The sequence below is a fragment of the Micromys minutus genome (assembly GCF_963924665.1).
Source record: "Micromys minutus genome assembly, chromosome: 5".
NCBI classification, from domain to species: Eukaryota; Metazoa; Chordata; class Mammalia; order Rodentia; family Muridae; genus Micromys; species Micromys minutus.
Genome location: NC_137974.1, coordinates 33,276,406 through 33,302,462, shown reverse-complemented (window position 1 = coordinate 33,302,462; position 26,057 = coordinate 33,276,406). Strand labels below are relative to the sequence as shown.

The 26,057-nt window shown below is 34.0% G+C and overlaps 1 pseudogene across 1 annotated transcript; it reads right to left on the bottom strand.

The window, feature by feature from the left end:
- Positions 1-5,238: 5,238 nt before the first annotated feature.
- On the bottom strand, positions 5,239-8,710 carry LOC308421101 (microtubule-associated protein RP/EB family member 1-like; annotated as a pseudogene). Its single transcript has 2 exons — positions 8,705-8,710; positions 5,239-5,711 (listed from the first exon to the last, which is right to left on the bottom strand). The product of its transcript is annotated as a microtubule-associated protein RP/EB family member 1-like (transcript).
- Positions 8,711-26,057: the final 17,347 nt, after the last annotated feature.

The following is a 26,057-nucleotide window of genomic DNA, read 5'->3' as shown; positions in this document are numbered from 1 at the left end:
TTTTTTGTTATTTATGATCGTTGTATGAAGAGGTTCTGTATAATCTTATACAAATTAAATACTCTCTAAAATATCTGAATTTGTCACAGTTTTCTGTTTTGTATCACATTATCTGGGGTTAATAGACCCTGCAAGTTGATGAATATTTTTACAAACTAACAAGTAGAAAGACATCAAGCATCATAACAGATTTTATGGAAGCAATTTTCAGTTATTTCTTACTACCCCTGTGATTCACTGAGTGGCAATGATCCACATGAGGAGATAACTACAAGCCATCTTAAAGATGAACAAGACTGTCTTCCTGCTACCATACTACCATAAACTTGAAGAACTATAATTTTAAACCTGACTCTGTGTGTGTGTGTGTGTGTGTGTGTGTGTGTGTGTGTGTGTGCTAAAACTGTAGGCATATCTCTGAAGGGCATTTTATATTAAAGCAATTGAGTTGAGAAGACCACTCTAACTGTGTGCAGCACTTTCCATGGGTTAGAGTCCTGGATTGAGTCAAAAGGAGAAAATAAACTGAGAATAGCATGCTTCTCTCTCAGCTTCCTAATTGCATATGCAGTGTGGGCCATATGCTGTACACATCTGCTGCAACAGCCCCCCCTTCTCTGATGTCCTGTATGTGGACCAAAATAAATTTCAAGTTGCTTTTTTCAGGTACACTGTGATAGTTTCCAGCAAAATAAGTGCTGCTGATAAAGAACACAGTAACAGTGTTCCATTTGGGCCACACAACCACGGGCAGTGAATCACGGTAAATAACAACATTGTACCTTCAATTTTAGATATATTCCGAAGTTTGGAACATAAAGTTCTGATTCTAGCTGAACACAAGCCTAAAATAAATAATATTAATGCTAAATATTTCTTTTCTGTTGGTTTAAAAGGACTGGACATTTTTATTAAGCACAATGCTCACAGAATCTTCAGAGAAAACTAATTTTGAGATTCTTCAAAAAAATTTTACAAGGAGAAAAGTCACTGAGAAATATACAGTTTGTTTAACTTTCTCTTAGTGTCTCATCTCTGCTTTTACAAATTCTATTTAATCTAACATATAGAAGTGTAACTCTCTTGTTTCTTCTCTGCTCCCCCAGTAGCCTCCATGATCTCCAATTTCCTGTATTGCTCTCTTCCCTTTAAAGTCAATACATGTTCTGTTCTGTATACAGTGTTAAATTATTTTGTCAGTAAGACCAAGAATCTACAAAAATGGCTCTGTCCTTCTGAAACCAGAACAATACAGTGAATAAAAGGTATACAAACATTAATCAAATGATTTAGTTTGACTTATTTTGTGACCTAAATGTCACCATTAGATAATTTATTGTTCTGAGAAGCACTTTCAGCAAAACAACAGGTTACAAAATAAGTACACAAAATTGTAGTAACACAATTATTTAGAAATATGTAAGAAATGATGAAAATTACATTCCCAAATATTAAAATATTATGTAATAGTTTGAACCAAGGAGAAAAAGAACTATAACATGAAAATATCACTCCACTGAAAAAAGAAACTAAAGAACATGTTAAAAGATAGAATTGATTAGCAGAAGCAATACTGTGAGAATAACTGTAGGTTCAAAAATATCATTCTGAGTTGGTTGTTCTTAGCCAATCACTGGACCCATTGGATAGAGAACAGGGTCCCCAATGGAGGATTTAGAGCAAGGACTGAAGGAGCTGAAGGGGTTTGCAACTCCATAGAAAAAACTGCAAGATCAACAAAATAGAACACCCCAGAGCTCCCAGAGACTAAACCACCAACCAAAGAATACACATGGAGGGACCCGTGGCTCCAGCTGCAAGTGTAGTAGAGGATAGCATTGACAGGCATCAGTTGGTGAGAGGCCCATGGCTCAATGCCCCAGTATAGAGGAATGGCAGGGCAGGGAGGTAAGAGGGAGTGGGTGGGTGGGTGAGGTTGTACACTAATAGAGGCAGAGGAAGGGGGGAGGATGATATACGGGGCTTCTGGGAAACTAGGAAATGGGATAATATTTGAAATGTACATAAAGAAAATATCTAATAAAATTAAAAAAAAACAAGAAATCCAAAGTTAACTTTTTTATGAAAAAATCAAATCTGTGTGGAAGCATGAAGATCGATGAATATTCATATATATATGTCTATATAATGAGCAAACCATATGTATCACAATAGCTAATTTTAAAGAAAAAAAAGGATTAGAAGCCACAGTAACAAAACTGTCATGATGCAGACATAAGAACACCTATGCAGTCCAATGGAATAGTGAAGAGAACTCACAAATAAACCTGTATAGCTAAAATGATCTAATAGAAACAAAGCTATATAAAACATCCAGGATATAATGTAATTACAACTGTTCTTTTTCCAAGTCCCCCATATATGTGCTTACTCCATGCTTTAAAATTATAGTTCATTTTTAAATTAATTTTCATTGTTTGCATATATGAAGATGCATGTACACAGATATTTCTAAATATGACCTGTTTCATTTGTATAATTATATTTGTGTTGTATAGTTTCAGAGACAACCAGATTTTTCAACAAAAAAATGTAGATTTTTCGTGTCATCATATAGATGTATGAAACCACACCTATAACTTTCACCCTTCACAAAAGTCCATTTCAATTCGATCCAATAGTTTACTAAGACTAGAAGTTTGAAGCATCTTGTAGAGAGCATAGGGAAACACTTAAAATATAAGGTAGGTATTTTTTCTAAAATATATTTCAAAGCATGTCTAATAAGATTATACAAAATTTAGAAATAATGAAAATCTTTTGCAGAGCAAGAAAGAAAAAATATTACAAGGAAGAGGTAGTCTATAGAAAAAAACCATGAGTTCTGCCTCAGACAGGAGATTAATGTTGAGGGGGAGCAAATGCAATGAACTTCAAAATTTAACCACTGAAGTTCAAATCACTGGATCAACCAATGAGCTAATTATGAAAAAGAGAAATAAAATTGCCGGCAACATTTTTAAAGAGTATTAAACAGACCTTCCCATCATAGAAATAAAAATTAAATAATGTTCAGCTTTCATGTAATCCTTCTCAGAATTATCTTTCTCAAGAAAGCAAATGAGAATGAATCTAGTGGGAATGTGTGTCCTAAAGGGCACAGATTTGCTCTGTGTGGAACTATGTACCATACTACCTACTAAACTATTTATGGATATACACACAAAATACTCAATATAGTACATGTATTGTTTCAGTACTAATGGTACACAGGAAATGCAAGTATCTTAAGCATTCATTGACAAATTAGTGGGTTAGAAAATCTTGATACATATACACAACCAAATGTATGTAGTCAAAATAAAAATTAAAGTCATGTTGATTTTTGGTGAATTGATAGTATTAATATTATTAAACAACTATTAATAATGTTAAAGTGATGCAATTAAAAGTATTAAATATAAAACAGGGCTAAGAAAATCCAATAAATTATTGTGTCTTTTTTAAATGTGTTTTTGTTTTGATAATTTTTACATAAAATTCATACAGTTTACATGTATAAAATGATGTATTCACATTAAACAGCTTTTGCTTCTCTTACCCACAGCAACCGGACATATCGCCTTCTCTAATTTAATTTTTATGATTTGGTAAATCAAGTTACTGCTGATTTTATGCACGTATACCTGAGGCTATACCTTGGAATAATAGAAACTTACTAGTGACCATATTTAAAAAATTTATTGTGCCCTCTCCTAGCAATTACCCACTGCAAATATTGCCTCACAGATGGGTTGGGCCTAGAAACTCCTTACCCAGAAAGTTTCTGCTTGCTTGATTTCAGGTAGGATTTGTGTAGGAAATCACAAATACTGAATTCCTGAATGCAATGGCCATATCACGTTAGGAATACAGCATTTCACCACACTCCTTTACCTCCTTTGTCCCTTTTAGTCTCCATTCTTCAATGCCCCCTTTTAATTAATTGATTAATTATTAATTAATACTTTCTAACTTATTTGGTAGTACACCTCTTTTACCTTCTCAATTGCCTTCTTAACATGCCCCCCCAATACTTTTCTCTAGTACCCTGCCTCCTAGTGTATATCTAAGTTAAACAAAGACACAAAGAAACAAACAAAAAGATTTGAAGTAGGATTCTGAAAATGAAGGAGAAACGCCTTTTATCATTCTGGTCGTGAATTGTCTCAGTACAATTTTACTCAGTTTCAACCTTCTATCTGCATATTTCATGAGTTCATATTACTATAATCTGTTTAGTATCCCATTGTGTATACATACTTCATTTTTCTTATCCTTTAATCTGTTAATAGGTTTCTACTTAGATTCCACGTTTTATATATTCTCAACAGAGGCCCAATAAACTTGGATGTGCAAGTGTCTCTTTAGTAATAGATAAACTCTGGAATATATAATAAGAGTATTTTATTGACAAATGTAGAGTTAAAATTAGATGTACATATAACATGAAAATGTTGTGTGTGCCTGTACATGTAGATGTGTGTGTATGTGACTGTGTGCACACATGTGTGTGCACGTATGCTTGCATGTGTGTGCATCTTCATGTGTTTGTATTTGTGCTGAAACTGGTAAAAACCAAGAAATAGATATGGTATGGGAGTAATAGATATTAAGGACATGGGCAGGAAAATGTAATTACTACCTGAGGTAATAAAGCTGGATTCGAACTTATAGAGGCAAAAAGAATAAGGCATAGGATATGGAGAGCATGGATCAGAGCTCTGGAAGAGTTGAAAAACTGTGATAGGGCAAAGCAAAATAAAACAAAGCAGAATGACATAACATTTCTGAATAAAATGCCATAGAACTGTATCTCTTGCATCTAAATTAATTTTTAACACTCTTAAGGCATTTATTTATTACAATGTTCTCTGCCAGAATTTCACATTAGTTTAGAGTTCAATTCAATCTTTACACTTCTGAGGGTGTCACCTCATGCATTATACACCCCTTCTCCATCAGTCAGTGTGACCAGCATCCACATGAAGAGCTACATGGTTGGCCTCTTGTTCCCCTGGTGAACTAACTAGATGTCAATACTGCTCTGCTACAAGGCAAAAGCTCCTAACTCGAACTCATCGGAAAAAGCAAGACTTCTGCAAAGTGCACGTTGAAGAAGAGGTACTTTTTGCTTATGAATAGAAATCAGGGAACATTAATAAAAGGTAGGATTTAACAGTTAAGCACAAGATTTGGAGTTAAGTCTTCGGATGTTGCTCTTCTGGTCCAGGCTGCTTAATAAACTTCTTGTTCCTCCTGTGGACCCCCTTCATCAGGTATTTGAAAGCCTTAGTCCGTGGCATAAAGAGTATCTACACTCCTCTGCAGTACAGGGTCATTTTCCTCCTCATTCTCCTGGCAAATCAGTTCGACGTTCCTTAGCTTTCCGAAGTAGAAGTCTCTCTCCTCCAGTCTTCTACAGTAAGCTTCAATACTTTGACCTGCTGCATCATTTCAGCTGTTTTGTTCATTCGCACAGTCTCAGGGCCAGCCTTTGGAGCTGCAGTAGACCTCTGTGTTGCAGCAGGTCTCTGTGGGGCTGCACTACCAGAGCCAAGAGGTATCTTCTGTTTACTCAAAGCTGGAGCAAAAAGAGAAGGAGGCACTTCAGTTTCTTGACCTTGTCCAGAAGGTACAGGGTCATACTCTCTTTCATCATAATTTGCATCAAAAAAATTCTTGAGCCATTGAACGAATTCAAAATTGTCCTAAAATTTAGAGCTAATTGTTCAGAAAATACTCTTAGGTGTAAAAAAAAACGTTTAAAATATATCGACATCATCAGAATTTTTCTATTTTCACCACTGAAAATAAGTAATATGAAATTTAAGAAACTCATTGCAATTGCCTTCATGAAAAAGAAATAAATTCATGAGTAAACATACCCAGGAACATTATATGTTTGTATACTCTAAATTACCCAAAACTGATTATTATCAAAAAATGACTTAAATAAATTGAAAGACATTAAATTTTAATGGCAGAAAATATAAAACTGTTCACATGCTCATACCACCCAAAGAAATGTATGTTTTCAATCCATAGAATAAATAATCAGACTGATACAGAATCCTAAGAGACTGTAATGTAAACAAAATCATTTTAACAACAAAAAGTAGATCAAGATTTCTTTTTAGGATTTTAGACTGTAGATGTGTCAGGAGCCTAAAGACATAGATAGATGAATGATATTAGAGACAAGTTTTTGTTTCTTGGTCAAGTAATCTTTCATAAGTATAAGCAGGATTCAATAAAAATTATATGCCAAATTATATTCTTAGATCATTACCTCACTACATATGGAAATCAAGCAAAAATGAACTTTTATGCAATTATACATTTTGTTTTTTAATTAAACAAATTTATTTTAAAAAACAGAGATAAATGTACAGATTTTAAAAGCATTTTTACAGAAAACTATATGAATATATTTTGCCAGTACTTAATTTTTTAAGCACTGAATAGTATGCACTGAAATTTTACTAGTTACAATGAGCATAATGTACATGTGAAACAAAATATAACATGGAAATAGTCCAAATTTCTTTGTGCATTAAAATTAAACTTCATGATTTTTAAATGCCAAGAATTGCCACAAGGCTGCATTCTTAGCTTTTAAATTATTAATGATATAAAGTCTAGGTGTACCATACTCTGGGAGGTTGTTATACATTTATTTTTTTTTTCTAAGAAGGACTGAGGCTTCCACTGTTTAGCCTTCTTTCTTTTTGAACTTCCTATGATCTGTGAGTTCTATCTTGGGTATTCAGAGCTTTTTTGGTTAATATCCAATTATCCGTGACTGCATATTATGTCTGTTCTTTTGTGACTGGGTTACCTTACTCAGGATATTATTCTCTAGATCCTTCCATTGGCCTAGGAATTTTGTAATGTAATTGTTTCAAATAGATGAGTAGTACTCCGTTGTGTAAATGTACCACAATTTCTCTATCCATTCATCTACTGAAGGACATCTGGGTTATTTTCACATTCTGGTTATTATAAATAAGGCTGCTATGAATATGGTAGAGTGGTGCCCTAATTATATGTTGAAGCATCTTTGGGGTTTATGCCTAGAAGCAGAATAACTGAGTCTTCACATAGTACTATGTCTAATTTTCTGAGAAATAGCCAAACTGATTTCCAGAGAGGTTTTACCAGCTTACAACCCTACCAAAAGTGGAAGAGTATTCCTCTTTCTCTGCATCCTGACCAACATTTATTGTCACCTGAGTTTTTGATCTTAGCCAATTAGACTAGTATGATGTGGAATCTCAGGGTACTTTTGATTTGCATTTTCCCGATGACTAGAAATACAAATCAGAAAGGAAGAAGTCAAAATATCACTATTTGCCAATGACATAATAGTATACTTAAGTGACCCAAAAATTTCACCAGAGAACTTTTACAGCTAATAAACAACTTTAGCAATATGGATGGATATAAAATTAACTCAAACAAAGTAGTGGCCTTTCTCTACTCAAAGGACAAGCACGTTGAGAAATTAAAATAGGAAAAAGATACCCTTCACAATAGTCACAAACAATATGAATTTCTTGGTGTGACCCTAACTAAGCAAGTGAAGGACCTGTATGATAAATACTTCAAATCTCTGAATAAGAAAATTGAAAAAGATCTCAGAAGATAGAAAGCTCTCCCGTGCTCATGGATTGTAAGGATCAACATTGTAAGAATGGCCATCTTATTATAAACAATTTACAGATTCAATGCAATCCCCATCAAAATTCCAACTCAATTCTTCATAAAGTTGGAAAGAGCAATTTTCAAATTTATCTGGAATAACAAAAAAACCTAGAATAGTGAAATCTCTTCTCAACAAGATAACTTATGAGTTACAGTGTATCCTATAAAATGTGTGTATGCATCTAGTATGTCTTGAACTAATAAAATTACAATATTCCAGCCAAAAAATTCTTTGCCAGATTTCTAATGGCTTACTTCAATGTCCTGAAGACACAATAGTCTCTAGAAATTTATTAATATCTGTGGTTGTTATATAGGAGTAATATAAGCATACAAATTGCAGAACTAAGTATAAATAGTGGTTATCTTAAGTTGAATGCTAAATTCAAAATTTCTGTCTACTGTGTAACATTATAATCAACTTACACAGAATTTGCTTTTTAGGATTACTTCTTTTTCCTTTATTTATTTATAAGATTACAACATTTTCCTTATACCACTCTGACTATGAACATAACCTTATCTTTGCTTTCTTATAAATTCATGAGTTATTTAACAAGTGTAACTAGAAAAATAATCAGCACAAATGAAGTAATCCAGATACAAGAGAAGGTGACTTGTATACACAGACACTCAAACACATACATACACACATGCACACACACACAGAATGAAATATATAACTGAAAATAACAAATAATAGGAAAGACAGAGTCTCAACAGACTAACTCTTGACATCAAATGTTTTTTCCATTATCAGGATTGGGTTATATCTGATTGAGATGTAACAAGGGTTCTATGGGAATCCCACATTAGCCCAAGTACTTGTCAGCACAAGGATGCTATGCATAAACTGAGAGCAATGTCTGTTGAAGATGGTGCTTAAGATAAACTCTACACAACACTGAATATGAAGAAGTCAAGTGATGTCTATATGAAACCTGTATATCTATATATTAATATGTTTGGTGTAAGACACCAACCCATCCACAATTACCTTCATCAATGCTTTTATCCTGTCTCCACAATATGTTGATGCACTGGTGGCAGAAAGCTTGTGGAAACAATATCTGATTTAATAATACAAGGCCCACTCCAGAAGAGACAATTCATAACTCACACTGCCTGGGTGTTCAAGAATCTGAGGCAAGACAGAACAGGAACCTAGGGTAAAACCAACCATTCTGTTCTTAAAAATTAAATGAAAGAAAAAGTAAAAAAAAAAAAAAACCAATAAAATTACTCATAACTTAATTTCACTACACTCCAATTAGTGCCTTGTTCAGCCATCATCAAATAAGATGCTTAACATCCTGCAGCCCATGTGAATGCAAATGTGGACTTACACAGCCAAATATTATGTAGATAATGAAAGACCGTGGAATACTCAGCCCTAAATGGGAATTTCTCCAACAAATCCCTTTGCTCAGGATTGAGAGCTATGTAGAAGAGAAGGCAGAGCATGTAGAAAAAACAGAATATGGGAAACACCAAGAAAATAATGTCCTTTAAACCAATATGAACAGAGTTCACATTGATTCAGAGAGACTAAGCCAAGCATAAGGCCTATATGTATCAGTACTGGGTCTTAGGCGTATATATTACAGCTTCCCAAGCAATGTTTTTATGGGGCTTTATGTGTGTGGGAATACATGGGTATGTTTCTTTCTCCTTTTTTTCTCTTTGTTTATTTTGTACTAGTATTGTGTTTCTGCCGTATCTCTCTGTTTACAACTTATTTTATTTTATTTCACTAGTATTTCTTAGAAGCCATTGTTTGAGATCACAAACTGAGTGTGGATATGGAGGTGAAGGGAGCTGGGAAGAAATTAAAGTGAGTAAGAGATAGGAAACCACACCAGAACAGTTGGTGGGGTTGTAAACTGGTAACACAACTCTGGAAATCAGTCTGGCGATTCCTCAGAAAATTGGACATAGTACTACATGAAGACCCAGTTATTCCACTTCTGGGCATTTACCCCAGAGAAGGCCCAACATACAACAAAGACACATGTACCACAATGTTCATAGCAGCCCTATTTAAAATACCCAGAATCTGGAAAGAACCCAGTAGATAAATGGATCAAAAATTTGTGGTACATTTACACAATGGAGTACTACTCAGTTATTAGCAACAATGACTTTATGAAATTCTTAAGAAAATGGATGCATCTAGAGAATATCATCCTGAGTGAGATAACCCATTCACAAAAGAATAGACAGAATATGCAGTCACTGATAATTGAATACTAACCCCAGAAAGCTCTGAACAACCCTGAAACAACTTACAGATTATATGAAGTTCAAGAAAAACAAAGGCCAGGGAAAAAAAAAACATTATGCTTTATCTTTACACACCATGAAAACCTTGACTATTTCCAGGTTACATCTTGTTTTACATATACTTTATGCCCATTGAAACTAGTAAGATTTTAATGCACACTATCGAACCTTTAAAAAATTAAAGTATTGACAAAATATATTCATATAGTTTTATGCTAAAATGCTTTTAAAATCTGTACATTTATATTTGTTTTATAAAATAAAGTTGTTCAATTAAAAGAACAAGAATTTGAGTTGTATCTCTTTTCTTCTGGTGCTGCTATAAAAATATGTACACAAATGTGTCTCCTTTATATCAAATATCTGTAAGAGTATACTGTTATGATTTTTATAATACCTTATCACATGTAAGCTATTATCAGAATCATAACATTTCATTTTTATCTAAAACATTTCTAAAAATATTTAATTTAATATTGTGAATTTATCTGTTTAATGTGTCAGTTTAATGAAGGCATTTATTGAGGATTACTGGCTTAACATTCTTTTTTTCTGCTTTATTGAAATATTTTCTATTCAATAAAATGATTTTCATAGTCAATGTAATATATTCATTTAACTTAAAATATATAGTTTTATAAATATAAATATAAATATAAAGCTTTTTTGCAAATTACATGTAGTTTGCAACACACATCATGATTTGTTTCTTAAAATTAATAAAAATATTGTTTGTTTAAGATTTATTTAATTATGTATTTCATGTATGTGGTACACTGTCACTTTCTACAGACACACTAGAAGAGGGCATGGGATCCACATTGCAGATGGTTGTGAGATACCATGTGGTTGCTGGAAACTGAACTCAGGACCTCTGGAACAGCAGTCAGTGCTCTTAACCGCTGAGCCATCTTTCCAACCCAGTTGCTTTTTATAATATAAATCATATACTCATCTGTTTGTCTTTTCATCAGTAATGCTGATTGTAACATATGTTTATTGTAAGCAGATAACTTTCCAAAATAGCACATACAAGTTACCACAAAATGTATGAGTTGTTGGTCTGCTACAAAATGTGTTTAATTTTGAATTAAAGACAATGCTATTTTTCCTTTAAAGAAAGTTAAGAGTTAGAAGTATTGTGTCTAGAAATGTTACAAATATACTTCCCAGATCATTTCGGTGTTTTTTTTTTTTCTTAAAATTAAAGACCAGTTCATTATTTGAAAGATTCTGAGTAATTCAGATCAAGCAAAAACTTGGTGTGAAGGTCTTCCTGTGAGGTTTTACCAGTAATTGAAGGGAAATATACTCTCTCCTATTTATTCTGTCCTTTTATAGTTTAAGTGTCTGATTATATATATATATATATATATATATATATATATATATATATATATACTACTCTACAGTGCCTGAGACTTTACTTTTCATTTATTTATTTATTTTGTTTCTCTTTTTTATTTTTATTAGATACTCTCTGCATTTACATTTAAAATGTTATTCCCTTCCCCCACCCTGCTCCCATCTCTCCTCCCCCAACACTTGTCATCACTTCTAATCACCCTCTCCACCCAAATGCCTTGGCATTCCCCTATATTGGGAAAACTTGCACTCCCTGAACAAAAGGCCTCTCTCTTCTCACTTTGATGCCAGACACTATTATCTTTAGCTACATATGCAAGTGGGGCCATAGCTCTCTCTATGTGCGCTCAGTGTTTGGTGTTTTAGTCCACAGGAGTTTTGCAGGGTTTGGTTGGTTGATAATGTTGTTCTTCCCATGAGGTTGCTAACCCTTCCACCTCCATCAATCCTTTCTTAGGAATTTCATTGGGGTATCTATGTTCAGTCCAGTGGTTAGGTGCAAACACATCCAGCTTTATCTGTGTGACTCTGGTGGAGCCCCAGAGGAGAGGCATCTCTAATCTGGTACCTATCAGTAAGCACTTTCTGTCATCTACAATAGTGCTTAGGTTTGGTGGCTGCAAATGTGGTGGATCCCCAGGTGAGTCGGCCTCTCAATGATCTTTACTTCAATCCCTGCTCCTCTATTAGACCTTGTTATTTCCTTCCAGGAGTGTTTTGTTCTCCCTTCTAAGAAGGGCTGAGGCATCCCCATTTTGGTCTTCCATCTTTTTGAGCTTCATAAGGTCTATAAATTTTTTCTTGGGTATTCAGAGCTTTTGGGCGCTGGTATTCGCTTATCAGTGATTGCATACCATATGTGTTCTTTTGTGACTGGGTTACTCAGGATGATAGATTCTAGTTCTATCTATTTGCCTAGGAATTTTATGAAGTCATTGTTTCTGATAGCTGAATAGTAATCCATTGAATAAATGTACCACACTTTCTGTATCCATTCCTCTGTTGAAGGACATCTGGGTTCTTTCCATCCTCTGGCTATTATAAATAAGGCTGCTATGAACATGGTGAAGAATTTGACCTTCTTATATTGTGGAGCATCTTCAGGGTATATGCCCAGGAGTGGGATAGCTGGGTTTTCATATAGCACTATGTCCAATTATCTGACTGCTTTCCAGAGTGGTAGTACCAGCTTACAAGTCTTTTTAAAGTGAATGAATATTTTCCATTGATCTTGATCAGGAAGTACTCTATGGTTTCCAGTAGAAAATCATGGTTGGAACCTAACCTATTCCATCTTTAATGAAAGTAATACACCCTAATGGCCTGCTTCTTTGCTATCCACTACTTTACAGTCCTCTAATTATTTACTCATCTTTCCCATCCCCAACCCCTTGCCAAATTCCTTGCAGAGTCTGTTGGGTGCCTTGATCTAACTTAGAGTTCACACCTGTTACAGTCTTTATGGTCTGTTGTCAAGAACCATGAATATTCTTTGTAACAAGGCAAATTTGATAAGGGATTTTCTTGTAATAATTGTTGATATTTTAAAAAATTCATTTCACTGAACTTGATGATCCTGCATTGTTTATCCATCATATCGTCATTTTTTGAATGTTTTATTCAGTCTCCTTCTTTTCTTGCCCAAGGAATCTTTCTTTATTGTTGACATGATACTCTCATGACCTTCAAAGTATCTATATCTTAAATGTTTAACTATATTTACATCTATATCTATAGATTATAGGTACTCAGTAAAGATCACTACTTGGGTATGTAACAAATATGTTAGATGTGCCTCAAATTGAAAATGTTAAATCTTTACCAGCACAAGTTACTCACTGCATTTAATTTTTTATTAGCTGTTAAAGAAAAATATTTGAATCAACTTTAAAATATCTTCTTATCTCCCTTCATATACCAAATTTTAATGAAGTAATATGCATGTTCTACATAAACCCCCAAATTCATTCATGCCTTTTTTACTGGAAGCCTAGATTGAAATATTGGCCTCACTTACCCAACTTCACTATACCTCCAAAATTTATTTTATTTCTTGTTCACTCTGATCTGTTGTTAACATGACAGCTATACACTGTGATATTGTCCTTTTCCTATGTAAGATTCCATCTCTTTTTGTTTGGTAGGAGTAAAAATTAAATATCCATGAGCTTACATCTTTCTCCTTTGAATTACCTGAACATTTTGTTCTTCCTTAGTCCTGTTCTAATCACAATTGACATTCTTTCTTTTCTACCGGCAACTCAGAAAATAGCGATGTATTTGTTCTATTTTAACCTCACTTAGCATCTTCAGGGTCTGGCATTGTGAAGGAGGTATGTCCTGCAGGGATCACTGTAGTGTCATTTCCCAATCTGTGTATTTTTATCATTATAATCAAATAGATGTGCTGCCTAGCAGCATTCTTTTTATTAAATTTTCAACATGTCATTTTCACTGCATAATCCTTCCAATGATACTCATATATCCAAATATTCTTAATGCGGTATTTACAAGAAAACCTCTTCAGCTCTATCCTGTTTCTGCGATCATCTTACCAGTCTCCTCATTCACAGCACATATATGCAATTTCATGCTTCTTAATCTATCTTTTGCTAGCAGCCCTTCTTTTCTTTCAATTTTTATACTTCCCACCTCAGTCTAAATCAATTTAGCATGACACTGATCTTCTAAGGAGCCCTTCTGAGTCACCATACTCCACAGATGCATTTATAGTCTGCTTATGATACTTTTGATGATCTCACTGGTAGATGGGGACCATGTTGATTTTTAATCATAATCTTAAATATTACTCGGGGCTAGGCTTAGCAAATAATGGCCTATAAATAATCTGTCTTGCTGTCAGGTTCCCCATTAGCAGCATGGTGATAATAATATTTAGGCTGTCTGCCTTTCAGCATTTGAGGATGTAAATATGATGCATGGGAAACATACCCTCAACTATTTAGCATAATAGAAGTAAGTCAGTGTTGGTCTATAAGAATTTCTGCTAGTGAAAGCTTAGTCATAAAGGGTGGCTGCAGGTGAAAATAAGAAACATATTCTCTTTAAGGAGTATGCCTCACTTGGGGATCCTGCCCATATACAGTCATCAAACCCAGACAATATTGCTGATGCCAAGAAGTGCATGCTTACCAGAGTCTGAGATAGCTATCTGTCTCTTGAGAGGCTCTGCCAGAGCATGGCAAATACAGAGGTGGATGTTCCCAGCCAAACCTTGGACTGAGAATGGGGTCCCCAATGGAGGAATTAGAGATAGGATTGAAGGAGGTGAAGAGGTTTGCAACCCCATAAGAATAATAATGCCAACCAACCATAGCTCCCAGGAATGAAACCACCATCCAAAGAGGAGAACTAGACAGACCCATGGCTGCAGCTGCATATGTAGCAGAGGATAGCCTTTATGGGCATCAATGGGAGTAGAAGTCCTTGGTCTTATAAAGGCTTGAGGTCCCCATTGTATGGTAGGGAGATGTGAAGCAATGGATTGGTGGGTAGAGGAACACCCTAATAGAAGAAGAGGGAAGGGAAATGAAAAAGAGGATAATACTTACAATACAAATTTTAAAACAGCCACTAAAAAGAAAAATAAAAAGAAAGAAATATAGAAACATTTTTTTTTTTCTGTGGAATAAAGGCTGATTAAGATTTTTTTTGTGAAAAAATTTTTTCTTGGCCTGGAAAGATGGCTCATCCATTGACTGCTCTCCCAGATTTCCTGAGTTTAATTCCCAGCAACCACATGGTGGCTCGCAAACATCTGTCTGTATTGTGATCTGATACCTTCTACTGGTATGCCCAAAGACAGTTACATTGTACTCATATGTTTAAATAAATATAAGAAATATTAAAATAAATAAATAAAGTGCTTTTGAACAATAAAGAAGCATATAGTATATATATATCCTTTCATATGATATATATATATATATATATATATATATATATATATATGGTACTCTTCTGGTTTGATTTATTATATAGTTATAAAATACACAAGCATTTGCTTTTATCTTAAGAATATTACTTGAAAATACCATGTTATAGAATTTCCCATAGTAAACATAGCTAACAAAGCAGTCACACAATAGAGTAAAAAATTAATTAAACATTTTAAAAAGAAGTTTTACTGTATTTTTTAATGTGTTAAGCATTCAAGTTAAGAGAACCAACCTCTGTGCACACTTTGAGAGACCTATTGATCCAGATGCATATGTAGCCGAAGATAGCAGTGTCTGGCATCAATGTGAGAAGAGGCTTTTGTTCCAGAGAGGGCACATTTTCCCAATGTAGAGGAATGACAAAGCAATGCAGTGGAGAAGGGGATCAGCAGGGAGTGCAACTTTGTCAAGGTAACTGGAGGGGGAGGGGGAATGAGAGCAGGGCATGGTAAAGGGATGACATCTCAAATGTAAATACAGAGTATCTAATAAAAATGATAACAAAAAAAGGAAATCTCATTAATGTCATAAAAGTTATAATAGCTTTAGATGTGTGCCTGTGTTTGTGTTTACTAAGTATACTAGGCTTTCTGACTTGGACAATTACAATAGCTTTAGAATATCAATGTAAAATCATTTAACATATGTGTAATAGAAAGGCAAATTAATACTCTCATTGTTTAAAACAACATGGATTTTTTTCAAAATATCAAGCATAGGATCTTTATTTTATTTTACTGTAAAATTACTAGATGAACAATATCCTTTAACTTCCTTGTCACTTGTGAGTGTGTGTGTGTGTGTGTGTGTGTGTGTGTGTGTGTGTGTGTGTTTGTGTGCACACACGTGCACGGGAATATATGGGGTGGGAGGGAAAGCGGGCAGGAGAGGGGATCATGGATAGGGGCAGAGAAAGAAGAGAAGGGGGGGAGTCCTGTGCCTCAATTCAGTGTTAAAATTCTATTTAGCCAAAGATAAATTGAATTCATGATCTTCGTGACTTATTGTGGAGTTGCTGTATCTTTCCCCATCCCTGGACTTCAGTTGTTTGGTTCCTTTATTTTAAGGACAGTGGTTTACTGCATAGTTCAAACTGATAATGGAATTTATAGAGTAGGCTGCAATGAGAGTCAAGAAAGTCCTCCTATCTCAGCCTCCTGAATTCTGGAATTACAAGAGCTGCTGACTTTTTATATTTCCCAAAGCACAAAATTCTAAACTGAAAGCAACCAAGAAAACAATTTAATAATATTTAGTATTCTTCTATTTGGTCAAGGTCAGCTAGAAGGGCAAATTGAAATTTACAGTCCAGGAAACATGAGGCTAGAATGTAATAATATTCAGTAGTAATTAGTAAGGACCCACTGACTTGTTCTCTACTATCTTCAGGTTTACTAATTAACCCAGAGAAACATTATTGTGTGGTATAATTCAAACAGATTTAAAATTTGATAATATCTCTAACTGTATTGTATTACAATTAACTTCTATTGACTGAACTATCATTCACAAATTATATAATTCACTCATAAAAATATCTAGCTCAAGATTTCAGTGTAATTAATGTCATACAGAAAGACAACCATTATTGTATTCAGCCACAGAACCTCACAATATTAAAAATGATCTCCTTAAATATTACTAGTTTTTATGTTTGAAAATTCACAGTATTCATAAAAGAAAAATAATTAGTAGTTTAAGCAATTGTGTACTTAGAATGGACAAATGTCATTTATTAGACATAAAATTGACTATAATCAATCTCTAAATATTTTCTAACTACAAATAATTTTTAAAATTTACACCTAAATATATTCTTTAGGTAAAATTTAGTGAAACCTTCAATAACAAAAAAGATACCATATAATATTTGTCTGGAAGCCAGAATGTAATGATAGTCAAATAACAAAGTTGGCAGTTAAAGGTACAGTGAGACAAAGAAGTTATAAAGATCAAGCCTGTTAAAGATTGCAGTCATTAACTACACAGTCCTTTGAAAATATTTAAAAGTTAGTAACACATTTATGAAAATTGTATCATGTTAACCCTTCTTTAGAAGTATTAGCATTAAAGTTGAGCTTGTAGTAAAAAAGAAATGAATCAAAAGAATAGAACACTTTCTACTTTGGGAGCTCTTGTTCTATGAGAAATATATACTCAAACTGTAAATTAATGAATCAGTTCATATACTTTTTCTCTTGGTTTCATTTCCTAGACTATTTTATTTCTATTTAAAGTGAAAATTGGTAGCATTTAGGACATTTTGTAAAAGGTTGTAATCAATAATTATTCAATAACTTTTAAATAATAGGTGTGAGGAAGTGAGACCTGTGTTTAATAAGACCACAGAGATTTGCAGTTCATTAAAATTAAACCAGAGTTTATTTAAAAATAGATAGTAAAAATAATAAAACAGGATAATTTTCCTAACTTTATGTAAATACAAAATAAAAGAAATATCAACAGTGAAAGCCAACAGCCAAGTTCATTAGAAACAGTGAACATTAATTTTTATACTTGCTCCAATTAGTTTGGGAAAATATATTTATGTTCTAGCATGCATTCTATTTTTCATTCAATATAATTTGATAATAGTTTTATCATATATATTTAATAGAATCTGATATACACAGGCTGCCTTAGAACTTGATAGCGTGCTAAGCATACCTTTGACCTCTGGTCTCTTCCTTCCAAATGTTGAGATTACAATTGTGTTTATCAGCACTGGTAGTCCAAGGCCTGTGCATGCCAGGCAAGGTCTGTACAACTGAGCCATACTCCTGTCTGAATACTATGGTGACTTCACCCTTATATCTTTTCTTGGATGAGTTTGGCTTAGTTACAATGAACATTTTACATGCCATGTGTAACAAGGAATCCATTTTATTTTAAGTTTAGTGTACTTTTATGCTGTACATTGCTGACAAGACAGTATTAGAAACCTTAAGTTCATATAAAACACAGGTTTTAAAGAGATTATCAAAATGTTACCACCTATAATGATTACCACCTTGAAGACCTTGAGTTCAGTTCTCTATAACCCCAAACTATAAAAGTAAAATAGTATACAGAAGGAACTCTAGAGCCAGCCAACTAAGTTGAATCAGCAATTTTAGGTACAGTGAGAAACTCTCTCAAAATTCAGGTTGGAAAAGTAGTGTGATTGTAATAATCTAGAGATAAGATATGAAAGATGCTTAGTCTGTGATCACTTTTCTCTTAGAAAAAAATCATTTTATCACAGTAATGGATTAATTATTGGATAAATCATTCTTGTATATGAGGACACTACTCAACCTGATTTTCTATCTTGGGTTCTTTCAGGCTGACTTGCTGTTCTATTGTATGGTGCAAGAGAAAAATGGCCAACCGATGGTATTAAATATGAACTTATTTTCTGTATATCTGTGTATATGTGTTGTATTTATTCACAGCAGCAAAGAATTTCACTGAGGCATTGCATTTTACAAACACAAAACCAAAAATCCCGAAAGCAACAATAAATTTCCTTTCAGAAATAAACGTATGTGAAAAACCTAAATCATTACCTGTTGAGTTATACCCTTGGTGAATTCCTTTTGAGTGGTGGTTTTGTCTTTGTCACTCAACCAACAAGGTCTAAAAGAGTTTTTGTTGTTGCTGTTGTTTGGTTTTGTTTGTTTGTTTCTTTTTATAGTTTTCTTTTTGTTCATCTCTCTACTTTCACATTCAGGTCAGTCAAATCATCTTATATGTCCATGTCTTTTAGGAAGCTTATCATTTATTGTGTTTCCATTCAAATGACCTTGAATTTGAGCATTCCATCCATGAATACCACCAGCTTTCTCTTCCCTCTCTTTTCTTCTGCACCCAACTTGATCCTCTCCATTCCAGTATCCCCAAGCTTCACGCACTCCGTTCTACATATCTATTCTATTTTCATTTCCTAACAAGACTTATTTGTCCCCTCAGTCATTTACTATACATATACATGCCCACAGTACATCTACAGGTTGTAGTTGTTAACGACGACTTATAAATAATATGTATCATAATGGACATCAGATCATTTTGGCTACATTATCTACTGTTACTGTTTTATTCACAGCTTCATTCGAAACAATAATATTCATCAAAATTTGGCCGATTAGCACGAATCTTTAATATGCTTATTAAAATGTACATTTTTGAGGATTAAAAAAGCAACACCAATGTCCTCATAAGTATAAAAAGGAAAAAGGAAAAATTAAAAGCTTCAGAAATCACTGACTCTAGCCAAATGTTTTAAGGAGTTAATTATAGTGATTCTTAATTAAGCAAAATCTCTTAATCAGCCCCATTCTGCACTCCCATCCTTTAGTACATAATTTGTAGTGGATAATTTGCTATTATATTTTCTGTAAAGCTTGTAGGTTTTATGCCCACATCATTTGTGTTTGTACTTCACTTATCTTCATCATGTCTGATTCTGTATTATTATTATTATAGACAATAAAGCAGGCTTAGAAAAAAATAAAATTACATTTGCTACTAGATCAATTTTCTTTGTCATTAAAAAGACATGTATTTCTGTGATTTCTCATTTGGAACATTAAATTTAAGTGGATATGTGTATATATTGCACAATGGTACCATGTAACTAATTAAGAAATTAATTTACTACATAGTCATCAATTTGAGTTAGAGACTACTGACATTATCCAAAAATATGATACAACATTAATATCTATAACAGTGCTCAGTAGTATATTTTTAGAACTTAATACTCAATTTATTAACCATGATTACTGCAGCTCCTATAGTGATGACAATATGTTCTATACCCGTGTTATATAATAGTCTTCACTTTGATGCAATCATGAAGAATGTTTTTACTTGCCTGCTTTGTAGATTAAACTAACATGTAAATTTTGATTTTTCTTTCAGCTTAGAAATAATGCTAATGAAATATCATTTGACATATATCAGGTTGTGTTATAACACTGATTATATAGTATCCTGCAGGTCTTAGTTTCTTTGAAAATATAAAAGTCGTGGACATTACCACTTATACTTGCCTGTATAATTATTGTGATGTTTAAGTTCACCATGATGACATTTGATTCTGTTTCTCAATGAGAGCAATTCAAGGTTTGTCTATTTTTTAAATATAATATATTTTTAAAATGTGAATGGTACTCAACTTCTTCCAACTGCAAATCCATTTAAATATCTGGCTTTACGTAGAAATTTCATTGATGAACCTGTCATACATTTCTGTTTAACATTCTCTATATCATGCTAATATTTGTTTTAATAAATAGTCAGCACTTGCTGAGGAAGCTAATACTCTCCCATACTAATAACATAATATAGCGGTTCAGAATTATAATGCTGATCTAAATGAGGTTCTATGGCACTCTCTAGTTACTGTCTCTGATTAAATTGGTGGATGTTTCATGTTCCTCACCTGTATGTATGTGTGTGTGTGCATGGATACTGAAATGGCACACACAAACACAAACACACACATACACCCATATACATAAACATTCTGAGGCCAAGTAATATTTCTCATTTGAAATATACTTTTACAGCTGACAACTAGGCATTTTAAAACTCATTAGAGAAGTCATAATTGGGGATGAAAGATTCAAACTCTCAGTAATTTTTCATTTATTGTAGTTCTTTAGGAAGGAAATTGGTCTTGTGAGATTTCACCAAACCATGGTAGCATGCCAACTGGTTTATCAAGATATGTAGGTTGTCTAGGTACCATGGTTTTTTGTAATTTCATAGGTGTGTTTTATTAAACTTTAATGATTTATAAGCTATTATTAGGCACGTTGGTTATAGATTCATTACAATTCAATGTTAGAAAAAAAATATACAGGCCCAGTGCCACCTACACCAGCAGAGATCTGGAGACCGAGGCCTGGTGAGATTGCTCTGTGAGTAACCAAATTGCACAGAGAGCTACGCTGAGCTCAGAGAAAAGGTGCCATTCCAGCCCACAGTAAGGGCCATGCCTGGAAAATCTGAAGGAAATGGATATATTTCTTGACAGATACCAGATATCAAAGTTAAATCAGGACCAGATAAACCATCTAAACAATCCCATAACACCTAAAGAAATGGAAGCAGCTATCAAAAGCCTCCCCCCAAAAAAATCCAAGGACCAGATGGATTTAGTGCAGAATTCTATCAGACATTTATTGACAACCTTATACCAATACTCTATAAAATATTTCACAAAATTGAGATAGATGTAACACTACCCAACTCAATCTTTGAAGCCACAGTAACTCTCATTCCTAAACCACAACAAGACTACAAGGAAAGAGAACTTCAGACTATTCTCCCTTATGAGCATTAATACAAAAATATTCAATAAAATTCTTGCAAACCAAATCTAAGAGCATATTAAAACAATCATTCAACATGATCAATAGTCTTCATCCCTGGGATGCAGGCATAGCTTAATATATGGAAAACTATAAACTTAATCCACCATATAAGCAAACTCAAAGAAAAAAAAACACATGATCATCTCAATAGATGTGAAGAAAGCATTTGACAAAAATCAACAGTTTCATGTTAAAAGTCTTGGAAAAAGCAGGAATCCAAGGTCCAAACCGAAAAATATAAGCAATATACAGCAAACCAATAGCAAACATCAAATTAAATAGTTAGAAAATTGAAGCAATCCCACTAAATCAGGAACTAGACAAGACTGTCCACTCTTCCCCTACCTATTCAACATAGTATTGGAAGTCCTGATTGGAGCAAATAAAAAACAAAAGGAAGTCAAAGGGATACAAATTGGGAAAGAGGAGGTAAAAATATCACTATTTGCAGATGACATGATAGTATACTTCAGTGACCCGAAAAATTCTACTGGAGAACTCTTACAGCTGATGAACAACTTCAGCAAAGTGGCTTTATATGAAATTGACTCAAACAAATCAGTAGCCTTCTTCTATTTAAAGGACAAGAATGCTGAAAAAGAAAATAGGGAAAAGTTACCATTCACAATAGCCACAAATAACATGAAATAACTTGGTGTGACACTAACTAAGCAAGTGAAGGACTTCTATGACAAGAACTTAAAATCTCTGAAGAAGGAAATTGAAGAAGATCTCAGAAGATGGAAAAATCTCTCATGCTCATGGATAGAAAGTATCAACATTTTAAAAATGGCCATCTTACCAAAAGCAATCAACAGATTCAATGCAATCCCCATCAAAATTGTAAATCAATTTTTCATAGAGTAGGAAAGAGCAATTTTCAATTTCAACTGGAATAACAAAACTTAGAATAGCAAAATCTACTCTCAACAAAAAGAAATATTCATCAGGACACACTATCCCTGACCTCAAGTTATGTTACAAAGCAATTATGTTAAAAACTGAATGGTACTGGTACAGTGATAGGAAGGTAGATCAATAGGACAGAATAGAAGATCCAGAAACGCACTCTCAAACATGTGGTCACTTGATTTTTACAAAGGAGCTAAAAACATTCAATGGAAAAAGGAAAACCTCTTAAATAATTGATGTTGGCTCAACTGGCAGTCTGCAGGCAGAAAAATGAAAATAGACACATTCTTTTCTTCTTGTACAAATCTCAAGTGCAAGTGGATCAAAGATCTTCACATAAAACCACTTACACTGAAACTATTAAAAGAGAAAATAGTAAAAACTTTAGAACACATAAGCACAGGACAAAATTTCCTGAACAGAACACCAATGGCTCATGCTCTAAGGTCAAAGATTGACAAATAGGACTTCATGAGATTGCAAATTCTCTGTAAGGCTAAGAACACTGTCAAGAAAACAAAATAGCAGCCAACAGATTGGGAAAAGATCGTTACCATCCTCATATCTGATAGATGCCTAATATCTAAGATATACAAAGACCTCAAGAAGATAGACACCAGAGAATCAAACAACACTTTTAAAAAATGGGGGACAGAGCTAAACAAAAAATTCTCAATTAAGAAACATTGAATGGCTGAGAAGCATCTAAGGAAGTGCTCAACATCATTAGCCATCAGGGAAATGCAAATCAAAACAACCCTGAGATTCCACCTCACACAAGTCAGAATAGCTAAAATCAAATATTCAGATAGCAGCAGATGCTGGCAAGGATATGGAGAAAGAGAAATACTTCACCACTGTTGGTGGGGTTGTAAACTCTTACAACCACTCTGGAAATCAGTCTTAAGATTCCTCAGGAAATTGGACATAATACTACCTGAAGAACTAGTCATTTCCCTTCTGGGCATATACCCAAGAGAAACTCCAACATACAACAAAGATACATGCACCACAATGTTCATAGCAGCCCTATTTATAATTGCTAGAAGCTGGAAAGAAAACAGATGTCCTTAAGTAGATGTATGGATACAAAAATTGTGATACATTTATACAATGGAGTACTACTCAGCTATCAGAAACAATGGCTTTATTAAATTCTTAGGAAAGTGGAGGTATCTAGAGAATATCATCCTGAGTGATGTAACCCAGTTACAAAAGAGCCGACACAATATGCAGTCACTGATAATTGGATCCAAGCCTCAGAATCCTCTTAATACCCAAGAAAACAACTCAAAGACAATATGAAGCTTAAAATAAAAGGTTCGAAAGTGGAAGCCTCAGTCCTTCTTAAAAATAATAGTAATCATATTAGTAATAATAATAATAATAATAACAATAACAATAATAATAATAATAATAATAAAAGTGTATAGCACCCTCTCAGTGTGGGGTACACTTAAACTTTAAAGCATTAGTAACTCTAGAGCTAAGAAGATAGCTTTGTGCCAATTATAAGTAGTTAAAAATCATTACGTTTAATCCTTACATACGAGAAGCTTTGACTATTTTTGTTATGTTTTATTTTATGTATACTTTATGATCTTTATAAATAGTAAGATTTCAATGCATAGTATCAAACTTTTTAAAAATTATGTATAGGTTTTCCTTATGTCTTCTAACATTGGCCAATGTGAAGGATGTTTTAATATTTGCTGATTATAAGCTTTTGATTTACTTTCCTGAAGTAAAATAAAACATTGTTATTTTCATGCAGAGATTCAACCTATGCTATTAAGTACTTTTATGTGAAACAGACACACTGGCTATACTGTTTTATGTGCTTTCAGTGACTGCAAGGAAATGAACTTGAGACTATGCCAAGATCTTACTGGTATAATGTTTAAAAGGCAATACTTTTGAGTAACGGGCATGTGGCCATGAAACTAAACCCAATTAAAGTGTTGTCAGTTACAACAAACTCTGGCTTGTTCTGCAGAGTCAGATAATTCCAAATTTGGAGCTCTGAACAATGTCAAGCAGGTGTTAAATCCTGGCAGGATTGAAAAAGATTGACTGTGTGCTCACTCATCATCTCTGAAATGCGTGTTTCCTTCCTGATTGCTGGAAAATGTCTATCAATCTGGAAAAAAATATGCTTTCTGTCAAATGGCTTATAGTGTACATGTCTATCATTTGTTCATAAATTAAAGCTAGAGGCTTGGGGTGTACTTCAGCTTTAAATAAGATGTCAGTAAAACTAACAGATTCCAATACTTACTGAAAGGGACTATTTTGTTTGTTGCGGTTATTAAGTTTAAAATCGCCACATTTCAAATGTAAACTTTCTACACATTCTTTCTGAATTAATTTGTAAAGAACTGTTTTACATTAATATTTATTTTAAAAATAACTTGATGTCCAATATTTTAAACACTTATACTTTTTTTTCATTTTCCCCTTGTAAAACAATGTGTTGCTACTTTTGGAAAGCTTATTTATTTAATGTGTCTCTCTGTTTTTCTCTCCCTCTGCCCCTCCTGTACCCCTCCACTTCTCCCTCTGCCTTCCCTTCCTAACCACCCCCCCCACCACTCTTGCTGTTGCTCTGTCTGTTTCCTGGGCAAATACCTAAAAGATACTACAACATATAACAAGGACACGTGCTCTACTACATTCATAACAGCCTTATTTATAATAGCCAGAAGCTGGAAAAACCCATGTGTTTTCAACAATGAAATGGATACAAAAAATGTAGTACATTTACACAATGGAGTACTAACCTACTAATGCAAAGACTTCATGACATTCTCAGGAGAATGGTGGAAATAGAAAATATTATTCTTAGTGAGGTAATCCAGTCGCAAAAGAACACACATTGTATATACTTGCTGATAATTGGATATTTAGCCAAAAGCTTAGAATACACATGACTCAACTCAGAGACCATTTGAACCTCAAGAAAAAGGAAGACCGAAGTGTGGTCATAGTCAACAGAGGTGAGTTTCACTCTTACCCATATCCCCCAATCATCAGGCCCAAGTCTGTGCCTCCCTTTCTGAGGAGGCCTGTGGGACCCTGGTAACATTCAGTTCCAACTGGGATACAGAGAGCTGAGATGAGCTGTGTGCTATTTCCTGAGATCCATTGTCAGAGCCAAGGTGCTGATCACTACCCAGAGGAATCCTGTCAACATATGGAACATCTACCCAACACTAAGGACAACCAAATAGCTAAAATCCAGTATAAAAACACAAACACTAAGAGTTAGGGCAATATGGAACAACCAGTGTTAGAAAAAAGTTAAAGAGAGTAGGGTATGTTCTATGGAGGTATGGTGAGGCAAAGGGACAAGGGGGATGGATGCCTATGGCAGATCCAGGATGGGCATGCCTTCTCCCTGAAAGACCAACCACACATCAGTATAGTATAAAATAGTGTTTATTTGGGGCACAGAGAGGGGAGTTAA